This window comes from Mya arenaria, chromosome 11, assembly GCF_026914265.1.
Source record: "Mya arenaria isolate MELC-2E11 chromosome 11, ASM2691426v1".
Classification (NCBI taxonomy): domain Eukaryota; kingdom Metazoa; phylum Mollusca; class Bivalvia; order Myida; family Myidae; genus Mya; species Mya arenaria.
Genome location: NC_069132.1, coordinates 70727319 through 70745267, shown reverse-complemented (window position 1 = coordinate 70745267; position 17949 = coordinate 70727319). Strand labels below are relative to the sequence as shown.

At 35.6% G+C, this 17949-nt stretch overlaps 21 non-coding genes across 21 annotated transcripts; all 21 read right to left on the bottom strand.

The window, feature by feature from the left end:
* Positions 1–590: 590 nt before the first annotated feature.
* Trnas-gcu (transfer RNA serine (anticodon GCU)) lies at positions 591–672 on the bottom strand. The gene has a single exon. It is a non-coding gene; the product is annotated as a tRNA-Ser (tRNA).
* Positions 673–1441: 769 nt separating this feature from the next.
* On the bottom strand, positions 1442–1523 carry Trnas-gcu (transfer RNA serine (anticodon GCU)). The gene has a single exon. It is a non-coding gene; the product is annotated as a tRNA-Ser (tRNA).
* Positions 1524–2292: 769 nt separating this feature from the next.
* Positions 2293–2374, bottom strand: Trnas-gcu (transfer RNA serine (anticodon GCU)). The gene has a single exon. It is a non-coding gene; the product is annotated as a tRNA-Ser (tRNA).
* Positions 2375–3136: 762 nt separating this feature from the next.
* Positions 3137–3218, bottom strand: Trnas-gcu (transfer RNA serine (anticodon GCU)). The gene has a single exon. It is a non-coding gene; the product is annotated as a tRNA-Ser (tRNA).
* Positions 3219–3988: 770 nt separating this feature from the next.
* Positions 3989–4070, bottom strand: Trnas-gcu (transfer RNA serine (anticodon GCU)). Its single transcript has one exon. It is a non-coding gene; the product is annotated as a tRNA-Ser (tRNA).
* A 773-nt stretch (positions 4071–4843) lies between these two features.
* Positions 4844–4925, bottom strand: Trnas-gcu (transfer RNA serine (anticodon GCU)). The gene has a single exon. It is a non-coding gene; the product is annotated as a tRNA-Ser (tRNA).
* A 768-nt stretch (positions 4926–5693) lies between these two features.
* Positions 5694–5775, bottom strand: Trnas-gcu (transfer RNA serine (anticodon GCU)). The gene has a single exon. It is a non-coding gene; the product is annotated as a tRNA-Ser (tRNA).
* A 769-nt stretch (positions 5776–6544) lies between these two features.
* On the bottom strand, positions 6545–6626 carry Trnas-gcu (transfer RNA serine (anticodon GCU)). The gene has a single exon. It is a non-coding gene; the product is annotated as a tRNA-Ser (tRNA).
* Positions 6627–7388: 762 nt separating this feature from the next.
* Positions 7389–7470, bottom strand: Trnas-gcu (transfer RNA serine (anticodon GCU)). The gene has a single exon. It is a non-coding gene; the product is annotated as a tRNA-Ser (tRNA).
* A 769-nt stretch (positions 7471–8239) lies between these two features.
* On the bottom strand, positions 8240–8321 carry Trnas-gcu (transfer RNA serine (anticodon GCU)). Its single transcript has one exon. It is a non-coding gene; the product is annotated as a tRNA-Ser (tRNA).
* Positions 8322–9083: 762 nt separating this feature from the next.
* Positions 9084–9165, bottom strand: Trnas-gcu (transfer RNA serine (anticodon GCU)). The gene has a single exon. It is a non-coding gene; the product is annotated as a tRNA-Ser (tRNA).
* Positions 9166–9936: 771 nt separating this feature from the next.
* Trnas-gcu (transfer RNA serine (anticodon GCU)) lies at positions 9937–10018 on the bottom strand. Its single transcript has one exon. It is a non-coding gene; the product is annotated as a tRNA-Ser (tRNA).
* A 775-nt stretch (positions 10019–10793) lies between these two features.
* On the bottom strand, positions 10794–10875 carry Trnas-gcu (transfer RNA serine (anticodon GCU)). The gene has a single exon. It is a non-coding gene; the product is annotated as a tRNA-Ser (tRNA).
* Positions 10876–11643: 768 nt separating this feature from the next.
* On the bottom strand, positions 11644–11725 carry Trnas-gcu (transfer RNA serine (anticodon GCU)). Its single transcript has one exon. It is a non-coding gene; the product is annotated as a tRNA-Ser (tRNA).
* Positions 11726–12494: 769 nt separating this feature from the next.
* Positions 12495–12576, bottom strand: Trnas-gcu (transfer RNA serine (anticodon GCU)). Its single transcript has one exon. It is a non-coding gene; the product is annotated as a tRNA-Ser (tRNA).
* A 762-nt stretch (positions 12577–13338) lies between these two features.
* Positions 13339–13420, bottom strand: Trnas-gcu (transfer RNA serine (anticodon GCU)). The gene has a single exon. It is a non-coding gene; the product is annotated as a tRNA-Ser (tRNA).
* Positions 13421–14190: 770 nt separating this feature from the next.
* On the bottom strand, positions 14191–14272 carry Trnas-gcu (transfer RNA serine (anticodon GCU)). Its single transcript has one exon. It is a non-coding gene; the product is annotated as a tRNA-Ser (tRNA).
* A 771-nt stretch (positions 14273–15043) lies between these two features.
* On the bottom strand, positions 15044–15125 carry Trnas-gcu (transfer RNA serine (anticodon GCU)). Its single transcript has one exon. It is a non-coding gene; the product is annotated as a tRNA-Ser (tRNA).
* Positions 15126–15888: 763 nt separating this feature from the next.
* Positions 15889–15970, bottom strand: Trnas-gcu (transfer RNA serine (anticodon GCU)). Its single transcript has one exon. It is a non-coding gene; the product is annotated as a tRNA-Ser (tRNA).
* Positions 15971–16738: 768 nt separating this feature from the next.
* Trnas-gcu (transfer RNA serine (anticodon GCU)) lies at positions 16739–16820 on the bottom strand. Its single transcript has one exon. It is a non-coding gene; the product is annotated as a tRNA-Ser (tRNA).
* Positions 16821–17582: 762 nt separating this feature from the next.
* Positions 17583–17664, bottom strand: Trnas-gcu (transfer RNA serine (anticodon GCU)). Its single transcript has one exon. It is a non-coding gene; the product is annotated as a tRNA-Ser (tRNA).
* Positions 17665–17949: the final 285 nt, after the last annotated feature.

The following is a 17949-nucleotide window of genomic DNA, read 5'->3' as shown; positions in this document are numbered from 1 at the left end:
TATGCCTTTGGCGTTCACTTAGTGTCATTAAACAGGTTTTATGTTTAAACTCTTGGCTACTGAGCTTATTTCTGTAGTTTTTCACATAAGAATAGTTTTTCACATAAGTACTGTTCCTGCTTCATTTGCACATTTTATAGATTTTGCGTTGAATTTACCTCAGATTAAATTAGATGGATAGATAGATTTATTTCGGTATACAATGTATAAAACATTGAAACAGTATGCATGAGTAAAACCAAAGATAAGTTAATATACCATGCCCACTGCATTACACAAAAAGGATATCACCAACACCATATTAAACATCCCTTGTTTCTATTGTAGTCTATTGGTGATTGACCATAGAACTTTTAAAAGAAGTAGATATTGTTGGGTCAAAAAACTTCTCATAAAGCATGTGGGAAAAATGCAGGCAACAAACTGGATACATTCAACGAGGATGAGATTCGAGCTCAGGCGGGAAGACCCAAATGCATATGCAGACCATCGCCTTTACCACGCCTTATTGTGTGACATCTGAAGACTTTTTTTATTTTTCCTGCTTTATCTAATTAACTGGAATTCCTTGAATAAGAAATAAAATGTTTCGACGAGGATGAGATTCGAACTCACGCGGGGAGACCCCAATGGATTAGCAGTCCATCGCCTTAACCACTCGGCCACCTCGTCGCAATTTCCATATAGAGTACCTCATATAATTAAGATAATAACACCATTGTGCAATAAAATCATATGTTGATTTGAGTTACACATACCTAGTTTTTTATATAGTATATATGAACTGTGCTTTTAGTGGAGTTTTGTGCTGTTGTTCCATGCCTATTGTTTGTGATTGTTTGTTTTCTGTTTTATGTCTTTGGCGTTCACCCAGTGCCATTAAACAGGTTTTATGTTTAAACTCTTGGCTACTGAGCTTATCTCTGTAGTTTTTCACATAATAATAGTTTTTCACATAAGTACTGTTCCTGCTTCATTTGCACATTTCATAGATTTTGCGTTGAATTTACCTCAGATGAAATTAGATGGATAGATAGATTTATTTCGGTATACAATGTATAAAACATTGAAGCAGTATGCATGAGTAAAACCAAAGATAAGTTAATATACCATGCCCACTGCATTACACAAAAAGGATATCACCAACACCATATTAAACATCCCTTGTTTCTATTGTAGTCTATTGGTGATTGACCATAGAACTTTTAAAAGAAGTAGATATTGTTGGGTCAAAAAACTTCTCATAAAGCATGTGGGAAAAATGCAGGCAACAAACTGGATACATTCAACGAGGATGAGATTCGAGCTCAGGCGAGGAGACCCAAATGCATATGCAGACCATCGCCTTTACCACGCCTTATTGTGTGACATCTGAATTATTTATATTTTTTTCTGCTTAATTTAATCGACTGGAGTTCCTTGAATAAGAAATAAAATGTTTCGACGAGGATGAGATTCGAACTCACGCGGGGAGACCCCAATGGATTAGCAGTCCATCGCCTTAACCACTCGGCCACCTCGTCGCTTTTCCAATATAGAGTACCTCATATAAATAAAAGAAGAACACCATTGTGCAATAAAATCATATGTTGATTTAGGTTACACATATCTTGTGTTTTATATAGTACATATGAACTGTGCTTTTAGTGGCATTTTGTGCTGTTGTTCCATGCCTATTGTTTGTGATTGTTTGTTTTCTGTTTTATGTGTTTGGCGTTCACTTAGTGCCATTAAACAGGTTTTATGTTTAAACTCTTGGCTACTGAGCTTGTTTCTGTTGTTTTACACATAAGAATAGTTTTTCACATAAGTACTGTTCCCACTTCATTTGCACATTTCATAGAAATTGCGTTGAATTTACCTCAGATGAAATGAGATGGATGGATAGATTTATTTCGGTATACAATGTATAAAACATTGAAACAGTATTCATGAGTAAAACCAAGGATAAGTTAATATACCATGCCCACTGTATTACACACAAAGGATATCACCAACACCATATTAAACATCCCTTGTTTCTATTGTAGTCTTTTTGTGATTGATCATAGAACTTTTAAAAGAAGTAGATATTGTTGGGTCAAAAAACTTCTCATAAAGCATGTGGGAAAAATGCAGGCAACAAACTGGATACATTCAACGAGGATGAGATTCGAGCTCAGGCGAGGAGACCCAAATGCATATGCAGACCATCACCTTTACCACGCCTTATTCTGTGACATCTGAATTATTTATATTTTTTTCTGCTTAATTTAATCGACTGGAGTTCCTTGAATAAGAAATAAAATGTTTCGACGAGGATGAGATTCGAACTCACGCGGGGAGACCCCAATGGATTAGCAGTCCATCGCCTTAACCACTCGGCCACCTCGTCGCTATTCCAATATATAGTACCTCATATAATTAAGATAATAATACCATTGTGCAATAAAATCATATGTTGATTTGAGTTACACATACCTAGTTTTTTATATAGTATATATGAACTGTGCTTTTAGTGGAGTTTTGTGCTGTTGTTCCATGCCTATTGTTTGTGATTGTTTGTTTTCTGTTTTATGTATTTGGCGTTCACCCAGTGCCATTAAACAGGTTTTATGTTTAAACTCTTGGCTACTGAGCTTATCTCTGTAGTTTTTCACATAAGAATAGTTTTTCACATAAGTACTGTTCCTGCTTCATTTGCACATTTCATAGATTTTGCGTTGAATTTACCTCAGATTAAATTAGATGGATAGATAGATTTATTTCGGTATACAATGTATAAAACATTGAAGCAGTATGCATGAGTAAAACCAAAGATAAGTTAATATACCATGCCCACTGCATTACACACAAAGGATATCACCAACACCATATTAAACATCCCTTGTTTCTATTGTAGTCTTTTTGTGATTGACCATAGAACTTTTAAAAGAAGTAGATATTGTTGGGTCAAAAAACTTCTCATAAAGCATGTGAGAAAAATGCAGGCAACAAACTGGATACATTCAACGAGGATGAGATTCGAGCTCAGGCGAGGAGACCCAAATGCATATGCAGACCATCGCCTTTACCACGCCTTATTGTGTGACATCTGAATTTTTTTTTCTGCTTAATTTAATCGACTGGAGTTCCTTGAATAAGAAATAAAATGTTTCGACGAGGATGAGATTCGAACTCACGCGGGGAGACCCCAATGGATTAGCAGTCCATCGCCTTAACCACTCGGCCACCTCGTCGCAATTTCCATATAGAGTACCTCATATAAATAAAAGAAGAACACCATTGTGCAATAAAATCATATGTTGATTTAGGTTACACATATCTTGTGTTTTATATAGTATATATGAACTGTGTTTTTAGTGGCATTTTGTGCTGTTGTTCCATGCCTATTGTTTGTGATTGTTTGTTTTCTGTTTTATGTCTTTGGCGTTCACTTAGTGCCATTAAACAGGTTTTATGTTTAAACTCTTGGCTACTGAGCTTGTTTCTGTAGTTTTTCACATAAGAATAGTTTTTCACATAAGTACTGTTCCTGCTTCATTTGCACATTTCATAGAAATTGCGTTGAATATACCTCAGATGAAATGAGATGGATGGATAGATTTATTTCGGTATACAATGTATAAAACATTGAAACAGTATTCATGAGTAAAACCAAGGATAAGTTAATATACCATGCCCACTGTATTACACACAAAGGATATCACCAACACCATATTAAACATCCCTTGTTTCTATTGTAGTCTTTTGGTGATTGATCATAGAACTTTTAAAAGAAGTAGATATTGTTGGGTCAAAAAACTTCTCATAAAGCATGTGGGAAAAATGCAGGCAACAAACTGGATACATTCAACGAGGATGAGATTCGAGCTCAGGCGAGGAGACCCAAATGCATATGCAGACCATCGCCTTTACCACGCCTTATTCTGTGACATCTGAAGACTTTTTTTATTTGTTCTGCTTTATCTAATCAACTGGATTTCCTTGAATAAGAAATAAAATGTTTCGACGAGGATGAGATTCGAACTCACGCGGGGAGACCTCAATGGATTAGCAGTCCATCGCCTTAACCACTCGGCCACCTCGTCGCTATTCCAATATAGAGTACCTCATATAATTAAGATAATAACACCATTGTGCAATAAAATCATATGTTGATTTGAGTTACACATACCTAGTTTTTTTATATAGTATATATGAACTGTGCTTTTAGTGGAGTTTTGTGCTGTTGTTCCATGCCTATTGTTTGTGATTGTTTGTTTTCTGTTTTATGTCTTTGGCGTTCACCCAGTGCCATTAAACAGGTTTTATGTTTAAACTCTTGGCTACTGAGCCTATCTCTGTAGTTTTTCACATAAGAATAGTTTTTCACATAAGAACTGTTCCTGCTTCATTTGCACATTTTATAGATTTTGCGTTGAATTTACCTCAGATGAAATTAGATGGATAGATAGATTTATTTCGGTATACAATGTATAAAACATTGAAGCAGTATGCATGAGTAAAACCAAAGATATGTTAATATACCATGCCCACTGCATTACACACAAAGGATATCACCAACACCATATTAAATATCCCTTGTTTCTATTGTAGTCTTTTTGTGATTGATCATAGAACTTTTAAAAGAAGTAGATATTGTTGGGTCAAAAAACTTCTCATAAAGCATGTGGGAAAAATGCAGGCAACAAACTGGATACATTCAACGAGGATGAGATTCGAGCTCAGGCGGGAAGACCCAAATGCATATGCAGACCATCGCCTTTACCACGCCTTATTGTGTGACATCTGAAGTTTTTTTTGTTTTTTTTTCTGCTTAATTTAATCGACTGGAGTTCATTGAATAAGAAATAAAATGTTTCGACGAGGATGAGATTCGAACTCACGCGGGGAGACCCCAATGGATTAGCAGTCCATCGCCTTAACCACTCGGCCACCTCGTCGCAATTTCCATATAGAGTACCTCATATAATTAAGATAATAACACCATTGTGCAATAAAATCATATGTTGATTTGAGTTACACATACCTAGTTTTTTATATAGTATATATGAACTGTGCTTTTAGTGGAGTTTTGTGCTGTTGTTCCATGCCTATTGTTTGTGATTGTTTGTTTTCTGTTTTATGTCTTTGGCGTTCACCCAGTGCCATTAAACAGGTTTTATGTTTAAACTCTTGGCTACTGAGCTTATCTCTGTAGTTTTTCACATAAGAATAGTTTTTCACATAAGTACTGTTCCTGCTTCATTTGCACATTTCATAGATTTTGCGTTGAATTTACCTCAGATGAAATTAGATGGATAGATAGATTTATTTCGGTATACAATGTATAAAACATTGAAGCAGTATGCATGAGTAAAACCAAAGATAAGTTAATATACCATGCCCACTGCATTACACAAAAAGGATATCACCAACACCATATTAAACATCCCTTGTTTCTATTGTAGTCTATTGGTGATTGACCATAGAACTTTTAAAAGAAGTAGATATTGTTGGGTCAAAAAACTTCTCATAAAGCATGTGGGAAAAATGCAGGCAACAAACTGGATACATTCAACGAGGATGAGATTCGAGCTCAGGCGAGGAGACCCAAATGCATATGCAGACCATCGCCTTTACCACGCCTTATTGTGTGACATCTGAATTATTTATATTTTTTCTGCTTAATTTAATCGACTGGAGTTCCTTGAATAAGAAATAAAATGTTTCGACGAGGATGAGATTCGAACTCACGCGGGGAGACCCCAATGGATTAGCAGTCCATCGCCTTAACCACTCGGCCACCTCGTCGCTTTTCCAATATAGAGTACCTCATATAAATAAAAGAAGAACACCATTGTGCAATGAAATCATATGTTGATTTAGGTTACACATATCTTGTGTTTTATATAGTACATATGAACTGTGCTTTTAGTGGCATTTTGTGCTGTTGTTCCATGCCTATTGTTTGTGATTGTTTGTTTTCTGTTTTATGTGTTTGGCGTTCACTTAGTGCCATTAAACAGGTTTTATGTTTAAACTCTTGGCTACTGAGCTTGTTTCTGTTGTTTTACACATAAGAATAGTTTTTCACATAAGTACTGTTCCCACTTCATTTGCACATTTCATAGAAATTGCGTTGAATTTACCTCAGATGAAATGAGATGGATGGATAGATTTATTTCGGTATACAATGTATAAAACATTGAAACAGTATTCATGAGTAAAACCAAGGATAAGTTAATATACCATGCCCACTGTATTACACACAAAGGATATCACCAACACCATATTAAACATCCCTTGTTTCTATTGTAGTCTTTTTGTGATTGATCATAGAACTTTTAAAAGAAGTAGATATTGTTGGGTCAAAAAACTTCTCATAAAGCATGTGGGAAAAATGCAGGCAACAAACTGGATACATTCAACGAGGATGAGATTCGAGCTCAGGCGAGGAGACCCAAATGCATATGCAGACCATCGCCTTTACCACGCCTTATTCTGTGACATCTGAATTATTTATATTTTTTTCTGCTTAATTTAATCGACTGGAGTTCCTTGAATAAGAAATAAAATGTTTCGACGAGGATGAGATTCGAACTCACGCGGGGAGACCCCAATGGATTAGCAGTCCATCGCCTTAACCACTCGGCCACCTCGTCGCTATTCCAATATATAGTACCTCATATAATTAAGATAATAATACCATTGTGCAATAAAATCATATGTTGATTTGAGTTACACATACCAAGTTTTTTATATAGTATATATGAACTGTGCTTTTAGTGGAGTTTTGTGCTGTTGTTCCATGCCTATTGTTTGTGATTGTTTGTTTTCTGTTTTATGTATTTGGCGTTCACCCAGTGCCATTAAACAGGTTTTATGTTTAAACTCTTGGCTACTGAGCTTATCTCTGTAGTTTTTCACATAAGAATAGTTTTTCACATAAGTACTGTTCCTGCTTCATTTGCACATTTCATAGATTTTGCGTTGAATTTACCTCAGATGAAATTAGATGGATAGATAGATTTATTTCGGTATACAATGTATAAAACATTGAAGCAGTATGCATGAGTAAAACCAAAGATAAGTTAATATACCATGCCCACTGCATTACACACAAAGGATATCACCAACACCATATTAAACATCCCTTGTTTCTATTGTAGTCTTTTTGTGATTGACCATAGAACTTTTAAAAGAAGTAGATATTGTTGGGTCAAAAAACTTCTCATAAAGCATGTGAGAAAAATGCAGGCAACAAACTGGATACATTCAACGAGGATGAGATTCGAGCTCAGGCGAGGAGACCCAAATGCATATGCAGACCATCGCCTTTACCACGCCTTATTGTGTGACATCTGAATTTTTTTTTCTGCTTAATTTAATCGACTGGAGTTCCTTGAATAAGAAATAAAATGTTTCGACGAGGATGAGATTCGAACTCACGCGGGGAGACCCCAATGGATTAGCAGTCCATCGCCTTAACCACTCGGCCACCTCGTCGCTTTTCCAATATAGAGTACCTCATATAAATAAAAGAAGAACACCATTGTGCAATAAAATCATATGTTGATTTAGGTTACACATATCTTGTGTTTTATATAGTACATATGAACTGTGCTTTTAGTGGCATTTTGTGCTGTTGTTCCATGCCTATTGTTTGTGATTGTTTGTTTTCTGTTTTATGTGTTTGGCGTTCACTTAGTGCCATTAAACAGGTTTTATGTTTAAACTCTTGGCTACTGAGCTTGTTTCTGTTGTTTTACACATAAGAATAGTTTTTCACATAAGTACTGTTCCCACTTCATTTGCACATTTCATAGAAATTGCGTTGAATTTACCTCAGATGAAATGAGATGGATGGATAGATTTATTTCGGTATACAATGTATAAAACATTGAAACAGTATTCATGAGTAAAACCAAGGATAAGTTAATATACCATGCCCACTGTATTACACACAAAGGATATCACCAACACCATATTAAACATCCCTTGTTTCTATTGTAGTCTTTTTGTGATTGATCATAGAACTTTTAAAAGAAGTAGATATTGTTGGGTCAAAAAACTTCTCATAAAGCATGTGGGAAAAATGCAGGCAACAAACTGGATACATTCAACGAGGATGAGATTCGAGCTCAGGCGAGGAGACCCAAATGCATATGCAGACCATCGCCTTTACCACGCCTTATTCTGTGACATCTGAATTATTTATATTTTTTTCTGCTTAATTTAATCGACTGGAGTTCCTTGAATAAGAAATAAAATGTTTCGACGAGGATGAGATTCGAACTCACGCGGGGAGACCCCAATGGATTAGCAGTCCATCGCCTTAACCACTCGGCCACCTCGTCGCTATTCCAATATATAGTACCTCATATAATTAAGATAATAATACCATTGTGCAATAAAATCATATGTTGATTTGAGTTACACATACCTAGTTTTTTATATAGTATATATGAACTGTGCTTTTAGTGGAGTTTTGTGCTGTTGTTCCATGCCTATTGTTTGTGATTGTTTGTTTTCTGTTTTATGTATTTGGCGTTCACCCAGTGCCATTAAACAGGTTTTATGTTTAAACTCTTGGCTACTGAGCTTATCTCTGTAGTTTTTCACATAAGAATAGTTTTTCACATAAGTACTGTTCCTGCTTCATTTGCACATTTCATAGATTTTGCGTTGAATTTACCTCAGATTAAATTAGATGGATAGATAGATTTATTTCGGTATACAATGTATAAAACATTGAAGCAGTATGCATGAGTAAAACCAAAGATAAGTTAATATACCATGCCCACTGCATTACACACAAAGGATATCACCAACACCATATTAAACATCCCTTGTTTCTATTGTAGTCTTTTTGTGATTGACCATAGAACTTTTAAAAGAAGTAGATATTGTTGGGTCAAAAAACTTCTCATAAAGCATGTGAGAAAAATGCAGGCAACAAACTGGATACATTCAACGAGGATGAGATTCGAGCTCAGGCGAGGAGACCCAAATGCATATGCAGACCATCGCCTTTACCACGCCTTATTGTGTGACATCTGAATTTTTTTTTCTGCTTAATTTAATCGACTGGAGTTCCTTGAATAAGAAATAAAATGTTTCGACGAGGATGAGATTCGAACTCACGCGGGGAGACCCCAATGGATTAGCAGTCCATCGCCTTAACCACTCGGCCACCTCGTCGCAATTTCCATATAGAGTACCTCATATAAATAAAAGAAGAACACCATTGTGCAATAAAATCATATGTTGATTTAGGTTACACATATCTTGTGTTTTATATAGTATATATGAACTGTGTTTTTAGTGGCATTTTGTGCTGTTGTTCCATGCCTATTGTTTGTGATTGTTTGTTTTCTGTTTTATGTCTTTGGCGTTCACTTAGTGCCATTAAACAGGTTTTATGTTTAAACTCTTGGCTACTGAGCTTGTTTCTGTAGTTTTTCACATAAGAATAGTTTTTCACATAAGTACTGTTCCTGCTTCATTTGCACATTTCATAGAAATTGCGTTGAATATACCTCAGATGAAATGAGATGGATGGATAGATTTATTTCGGTATACAATGTATAAAACATTGAAACAGTATTCATGAGTAAAACCAAGGATAAGTTAATATACCATGCCCACTGTATTACACACAAAGGATATCACCAACACCATATTAAACATCCCTTGTTTCTATTGTAGTCTTTTGGTGATTGATCATAGAACTTTTAAAAGAAGTAGATATTGTTGGGTCAAAAAACTTCTCATAAAGCATGTGGGAAAAATGCAGGCAACAAACTGGATACATTCAACGAGGATGAGATTCGAGCTCAGGCGAGGAGACCCAAATGCATATGCAGACCATCGCCTTTACCACGCCTTATTCTGTGACATCTGAAGACTTTTTTTTATTTGTTCTGCTTTATCTAATCAACTGGATTTCCTTGAATAAGAAATAAAATGTTTCGACGAGGATGAGATTCGAACTCACGCGGGGAGACCTCAATGGATTAGCAGTCCATCGCCTTAACCACTCGGCCACCTCGTCGCTATTCCAATATAGAGTACCTCATATAATTAAGATAATAACACCATTGTGCAATAAAATCATATGTTGATTTGAGTTACACATACCTAGTTTTTTTATATAGTATATATGAACTGTGCTTTTAGTGGAGTTTTGTGCTGTTGTTCCATGCCTATTGTTTGTGATTGTTTGTTTTCTGTTTTATGTCTTTGGCGTTCACCCAGTGCCATTAAACAGGTTTTATGTTTAAACTCTTGGCTACTGAGCCTATCTCTGTAGTTTTTCACATAAGAATAGCTTTTCACATAAGAACTGTTCCTGCTTCATTTGCACATTTTATAGATTTTGCGTTGAATTTACCTCAGATGAAATTAGATGGATAGATAGATTTATTTCGGTATACAATGTATAAAACATTGAAGCAGTATGCATGAGTAAAACCAAAGATATGTTAATATACCATGCCCACTGCATTACACAAAAAGGATATCACCAACACCATATTAAATATCCCTTGTTTCTATTGTAGTCTTTTTGTGATTGATCATAGAACTTTTAAAAGAAGTAGATATTGTTGGGTCAAAAAACTTCTCATAAAGCATGTGGGAAAAATGCAGGCAACAAACTGGATACATTCAACGAGGATGAGATTCGAGCTCAGGCGGGAAGACCCAAATGCATATGCAGACCATCGCCTTTACCACGCCTTATTGTGTGACATCTGAAGTTTTTTTTTGTTTTTTTTTTCTGCTTAATTTAATCGACTGGAGTTCATTGAATAAGAAATAAAATGTTTCGACGAGGATGAGATTCGAACTCACGCGGGGAGACCCCAATGGATTAGCAGTCCATCGCCTTAACCACTCGGCCACCTCGTCGCAATTTCCATATAGAGTACCTCATATAATTAAGATAATAACACCATTGTGCAATAAAATCATATGTTGATTTGAGTTACACATACCTAGTTTTTTATATAGTATATATGAACTGTGCTTTTAGTGGAGTTTTGTGCTGTTGTTCCATGCCTATTGTTTGTGATTGTTTGTTTTCTGTTTTATGTCTTTGGCGTTCACCCAGTGCCATTAAACAGGTTTTATGTTTAAACTCTTGGCTACTGAGCTTATCTCTGTAGTTTTTCACATAAGAATAGTTTTTCACATAAGTACTGTTCCTGCTTCATTTGCACATTTCATAGATTTTGCGTTGAATTTACCTCAGATGAAATTAGATGGATAGATAGATTTATTTCGGTATACAATGTATAAAACATTGAAGCAGTATGCATGAGTAAAACCAAAGATAAGTTAATATACCATGCCCACTGCATTACACAAAAAGGATATCACCAACACCATATTAAACATCCCTTGTTTCTATTGTAGTCTATTGGTGATTGACCATAGAACTTTTAAAAGAAGTAGATATTGTTGGGTCAAAAAACTTCTCATAAAGCATGTGGGAAAAATGCAGGCAACAAACTGGATACATTCAACGAGGATGAGATTCGAGCTCAGGCGAGGAGAACCAAATGCATATGCAGACCATCGCCTTTACCACGCCTTATTGTGTGACATCTGAATTATTTATATTTTTTCTGCTTAATTTAATCGACTGGAGTTCCTTGAATAAGAAATAAAATGTTTCGACGAGGATGAGATTCGAACTCACGCGGGGAGACCCCAATGGATTAGCAGTCCATCGCCTTAACCACTCGGCCACCTCGTCGCTTTTCCAATATAGAGTACCTCATATAAATAAAAGAAGAACACCATTGTGCAATAAAATCATATGTTGATTTAGGTTACACATATCTTGTGTTTTATATAGTACATATGAACTGTGCTTTTAGTGGCATTTTGTGCTGTTGTTCCATGCCTATTGTTTGTGATTGTTTGTTTTCTGTTTTATGTGTTTGGCGTTCACTTAGTGCCATTAAACAGGTTTTATGTTTAAACTCTTGGCTACTGAGCTTGTTTCTGTTGTTTTACACATAAGAATAGTTTTTCACATAAGTACTGTTCCCACTTCATTTGCACATTTCATAGAAATTGCGTTGAATTTACCTCAGATGAAATGAGATGGATGGATAGATTTATTTCGGTATACAATGTATAAAACATTGAAACAGTATTCATGAGTAAAACCAAGGATAAGTTAATATACCATGCCCACTGTATTACACACAAAGGATATCACCAACACCATATTAAACATCCCTTGTTTCTATTGTAGTCTTTTTGTGATTGATCATAGAACTTTTAAAAGAAGTAGATATTGTTGGGTCAAAAAACTTCTCATAAAGCATGTGGGAAAAATGCAGGCAACAAACTGGATACATTCAACGAGGATGAGATTCGAGCTCAGGCGAGGAGACCCAAATGCATATGCAGACCATCGCCTTTACCACGCCTTATTCTGTGACATCTGAATTATTTATATTTTTTTCTGCTTAATTTAATCGACTGGAGTTCCTTGAATAAGAAATAAAATGTTTCGACGAGGATGAGATTCGAACTCACGCGGGGAGACCCCAATGGATTAGCAGTCCATCGCCTTAACCACTCGGCCACCTCGTCGCTATTCCAATATATAGTACCTCATATAATTAAGATAATAATACCATTGTGCAATAAAATCATATGTTGATTTGAGTTACACATACCAAGTTTTTTATATAGTATATATGAACTGTGCTTTTAGTGGAGTTTTGTGCTGTTGTTCCATGCCTATTGTTTGTGATTGTTTGTTTTCTGTTTTATGTATTTGGCGTTCACCCAGTGCCATTAAACAGGTTTTATGTTTAAACTCTTGGCTACTGAGCTTATCTCTGTAGTTTTTCACATAAGAATAGTTTTTCACATAAGTACTGTTCCTGCTTCATTTGCACATTTCATAGATTTTGCGTTGAATTTACCTCAGATTAAATTAGATGGATAGATAGATTTATTTCGGTATACAATGTATAAAACATTGAAGCAGTATGCATGAGTAAAACCAAAGATAAGTTAATATACCATGCCCACTGCATTACACACAAAGGATATCACCAACACCATATTAAACATCCCTTGTTTCTATTGTAGTCTTTTTGTGATTGACCATAGAACTTTTAAAAGAAGTAGATATTGTTGGGTCAAAAAACTTCTCATAAAGCATGTGAGAAAAATGCAGGCAACAAACTGGATACATTCAACGAGGATGAGATTCGAGCTCAGGCGAGGAGACCCAAATGCATATGCAGACCATCGCCTTTACCACGCCTTATTGTGTGACATCTGAATTTTTTTTTCTGCTTAATTTAATCGACTGGAGTTCCTTGAATAAGAAATAAAATGTTTCGACGAGGATGAGATTCGAACTCACGCGGGGAGACCCCAATGGATTAGCAGTCCATCGCCTTAACCACTCGGCCACCTCGTCGCTATTTCCATATAGAGTACCTCATATAAATAAAAGAAGAACACCATTGTGCAATAAAATCATATGTTGATTTAGGTTACACATATCTTGTGTTTTATATAGTATATATGAACTGTGTTTTTAGTGGCATTTTGTGCTGTTGTTCCATGCCTATTGTTTGTGATTGTTTGTTTTCTGTTTTATGTCTTTGGCGTTCACTTAGTGCCATTAAACAGGTTTTATGTTTAAACTCTTGGCTACTGAGCTTGTTTCTGTAGTTTTTCACATAAGAATAGTTTTTCACATAAGTACTGTTCCTGCTTCATTTGCACATTTCATAGAAATTGCGTTGAATTTACCTCAGATGAAATGAGATGGATGGATAGATTTATTTCGGTATACAATGTATAAAACATTGAAACAGTATTCATGAGTAAAACCAAGGATAAGTTAATATACCATGCCCACTGTATTACACACAAAGGATATCACCAACACCATATTAAACATCCCTTGTTTCTATTGTAGTCTTTTGGTGATTGATCATAGAACTTTTAAAAGAAGTAGATATTGTTGGGTCAAAAAACTTCTCATAAAGCATGTGGGAAAAATGCAGGCAACAAACTGGATACATTCAACGAGGATGAGATTCGAGCTCAGGCGAGGAGACCCAAATGCATATGCAGACCATCGCCTTTACCACGCCTTATTCTGTGACATCTGAAGACTTTTTTTATTTGTTCTGCTTTATCTAATCAACTGGATTTCCTTGAATAAGAAATAAAATGTTTCGACGAGGATGAGATTCGAACTCACGCGGGGAGACCCCAATGGATTAGCAGTCCATCGCCTTAACCACTCGGCCACCTCGTCGCTATTCCAATATAGAGTACCTCATATAATTAAGATAAAAACACCATTGTGCAATAAAATCATATGTTGATTTGAGTTACACATACCTAGTTTTTTATATAGTATATATGAACTGTGCTTTTAGTGGAGTTTTGTGCTGTTGTTCCATGCCTATTGTTTGTGATTGTTTGTTTTCTGTTTTATGTCTTTGGCGTTCACCCAGTGCCATTAAACAGGTTTTATGTTTAAACTCTTGGCTACTGAGCCTATCTCTGTAGTTTTTCACATAAGAATAGTTTTTCACATAAGAACTGTTCCTGCTTCATTTGCACATTTTATAGATTTTGCGTTGAATTTACCTCAGATGAAATTAGATGGATAGATAGATTTATTTCGGTATACAATGTATAAAACATTGAAGCAGTATGCATGAGTAAAACCAAAGATATGTTAATATACCATGCCCACTGCATTACACACAAAGGATATCACCAACACCATATTAAATATCCCTTGTTTCTATTGTAGTCTTTTTGTGATTGATCATAGAACTTTTAAAAGAAGTAGATATTGTTGGGTCAAAAAACTTCTCATAAAGCATGTGGGAAAAATGCAGGCAACAAACTGGATACATTCAACGAGGATGAGATTCGAGCTCAGGCGGGAAGACCCAAATGCATATGCAGACCATCGCCTTTACCACGCCTTATTGTGTGACATCTGAAGTTTTTTTTGTTTTTTTTCTGCTTAATTTAATCGACTGGAGTTCATTGAATAAGAAATAAAATGTTTCGACGAGGATGAGATTCGAACTCACGCGGGGAGACCCCAATGGATTAGCAGTCCATCGCCTTAACCACTCGGCCACCTCGTCGCTTTTCCAATATAGAGTACCTCATATAATCAAAAGAAGAACACCATTGTGCAGTAAAATCATATGTTGATTTGAGTTACACATACCTTGTTTTTTATATAGTATATATGAACTGTGCTCTTTGTGGAGTTTTGTGCTGTTGTTCCATGCCTATTGTTTGTGATTGTTTGTTTTCTGTTTTATGTCTTTGGCGTTCACTTAGTGCCATTAAATGGGGTTTATGTTTAAACTTTTGGCTACTGAGCTTGTTTCTGTAGTTTTTCACATAAGAATAGTTTTTCAGATAAGTACTGTTTCCACTTCATTTGCACATTTCATAGAAATTGCGTTGAATATACCTCAGATGAAATTAGATAGATAGATAGATTTATTTCGGTATACAATGTATAAAACATTGAAACAGTATGCATGAGTAAAACCAAGGATAAGTTAATATACCATGCCCACTGCATTATACACAAAGGATATCACCAACACCATATTAAACATCCCTTGTTTCTAGTGTAGTCTTTTTGTGATTGACCATAGAACTTTTAAAAGAAGTAGATATTGTTGGGTCAAAAGACTTCTCATAAAGCATGTGGGAAAAATGCAGACAACAAACTGGATACATTCAACGAGGATGAGATTCGGGCTCAGGCGAGGAGACCCAAATGCATATGCAGACCATCGCCTTTACCACGCCTTATTGTGTGACATCTGAAGTTTTTTTTTCTGCTTTATCTAATCAACTGGATTTCCTTGAATAAGAAATAAAATGTTTCGACGAGGATGAGATTCGAACTCACGCGGGGAGACCCCAATGGATTAGCAGTCCATCGCCTTAACCACTCGGCCACCTCGTCGCTATTCCCATATAGAGTACCTCATATAATTAAGAAAATAACACCATTGTGCAATAAAATCATATGTTGATTTGAGTTACACATACCTAGTTTTTTATATAGTATATATGAACTGTGCTCTTTGTGGAGTTTTGTGCTGTTGTTCCATGCATATTGTTTGTGATTGTTTGTTTTCTGTTTTATGTCTTTGGCGTTCACTTAGTGCCATTAAATGGGGTTTATGTTTAAACTTTTGGCTACTGAGCTTGTTTCTGTAGTTTTTCACATAAGAATAGTTTTTCACATAAGTACTGTTTCCACTTCATTTGCACATTTCATAGAAATTGCGTTGAATATACCTCAGATGAAATTAGATAGATAGATAGAATTATTTCGGTATACAATGTATGAAACATTGAAACAGTATGCATGAGTAAAACCAAGGATAAGTTAATATACCATGCCCACTGCATTATACACAAAGGATATCACCAACACCATAATAAACATCCCTTGTTTCTATTGTAGTCTTTTGGTGATTGACCATAGAACTTTTAAAAGAAGTAGATATTGTTGGGTCAAAAAACTTCTCATAAAGCATGTGGGGAAAATGCAGGCAACAAACTAGATACATTCAACGAGGATGAGATTCGAGCTCAGGCGGGAAGACCCAAATGCATATGCAGACCATCGCCTTTACCACGCCTTATTGTGTGACATCTGAAGTTGTTTTATTTGTTCTGCTTTATCTAATCAACTGGATTTCCTTGAATAAGAATTAAATTGTTTCGACGAGGATGAGATTCGAACTCACGCGGGGAGACCCCAATGGATTAGCAGTCCATCGCCTTAACCACTCGGCCACCTCGTCGCTTTTCCGATATAGAGTACCTCATATAATTAACATAAGAACACCATTGTGTAATAAAATCATATGTTGATTTGAGTTACACATACCTAGTTTTTTATATAGTATATATAAACTGTGCTCTTAGTGGAGATCTGTGCTGTTGTTCCATGCCTATTGTTTGTGATTGTTTGTTTTCTGTTTTATGTCTTTGGCGTTCACTTAGTACCATTAAACAGGTTTTATGTTTAAACATTTGGCTACTGAGCTTATCTCTGTAGTTTTTCACATAAGAATAGTTTTTCACATAAGTTCTGTTCCTGCTTCATTTGCACATTTCATAGAAATTGCGTTGAATATACCTCAGATGAAATTAGATAGATAGATAGATTTATTTCGGTATACAATGTATAAAACATTGAAACAGTATTCATGAGTAAAAACAAGGATAAGTAAATACACCATGCCAACGACATTATACACAAATTATATCACCAACACCATATTATAAATCACTTGTTTCTATTGTAGTTTTTTTTTCTAACCATAGAACTTTTAAAAGAAGTAGATAATGTGTGGTCATGAAACTTCTCATAAAGCACGTGGGAACCATGCAGGCAACAAACTCGATTCATTCAACAAGGATGAGATTCGAGCTCAGGCGGGGAGACCCAAATGCATATGAAGACCATCGCCTTTACCACGCCTTATTGTGTGACATATGAATATTTTTTTATTTGTTCTGCCTAATTTAATCGACTGGAGTTCCTAAGAAATAAAATGTTTCGACGAGGATGAGATTCGAACTCACGCGGGGAGACCCCAATGGATTAGCAGTCCATCGCCTTAACCACTCGGCCACCTCGTCGTTGTATTCATAGATAGTACATCATATAATTTACATTGAGACATTACCCATGTATAGTATTAAAATAGTTCGACTGGAGTGTTTTCTGACTAAATTCCACATTTCATAGATAGTGCGTCCGTTTCAAATTTTCTTTTATGAAAGATATTGATTGAGTGGAAGCTGAAAACTGTTGCGTTATTTTTCCTTACTTATATTGTCAATGCTAGTTTTCTATTTAAAATAAATTTATTAGACGATGATCAGATTCGCACTCACTCGGAGAGACCCGAATGAATTAGCAGT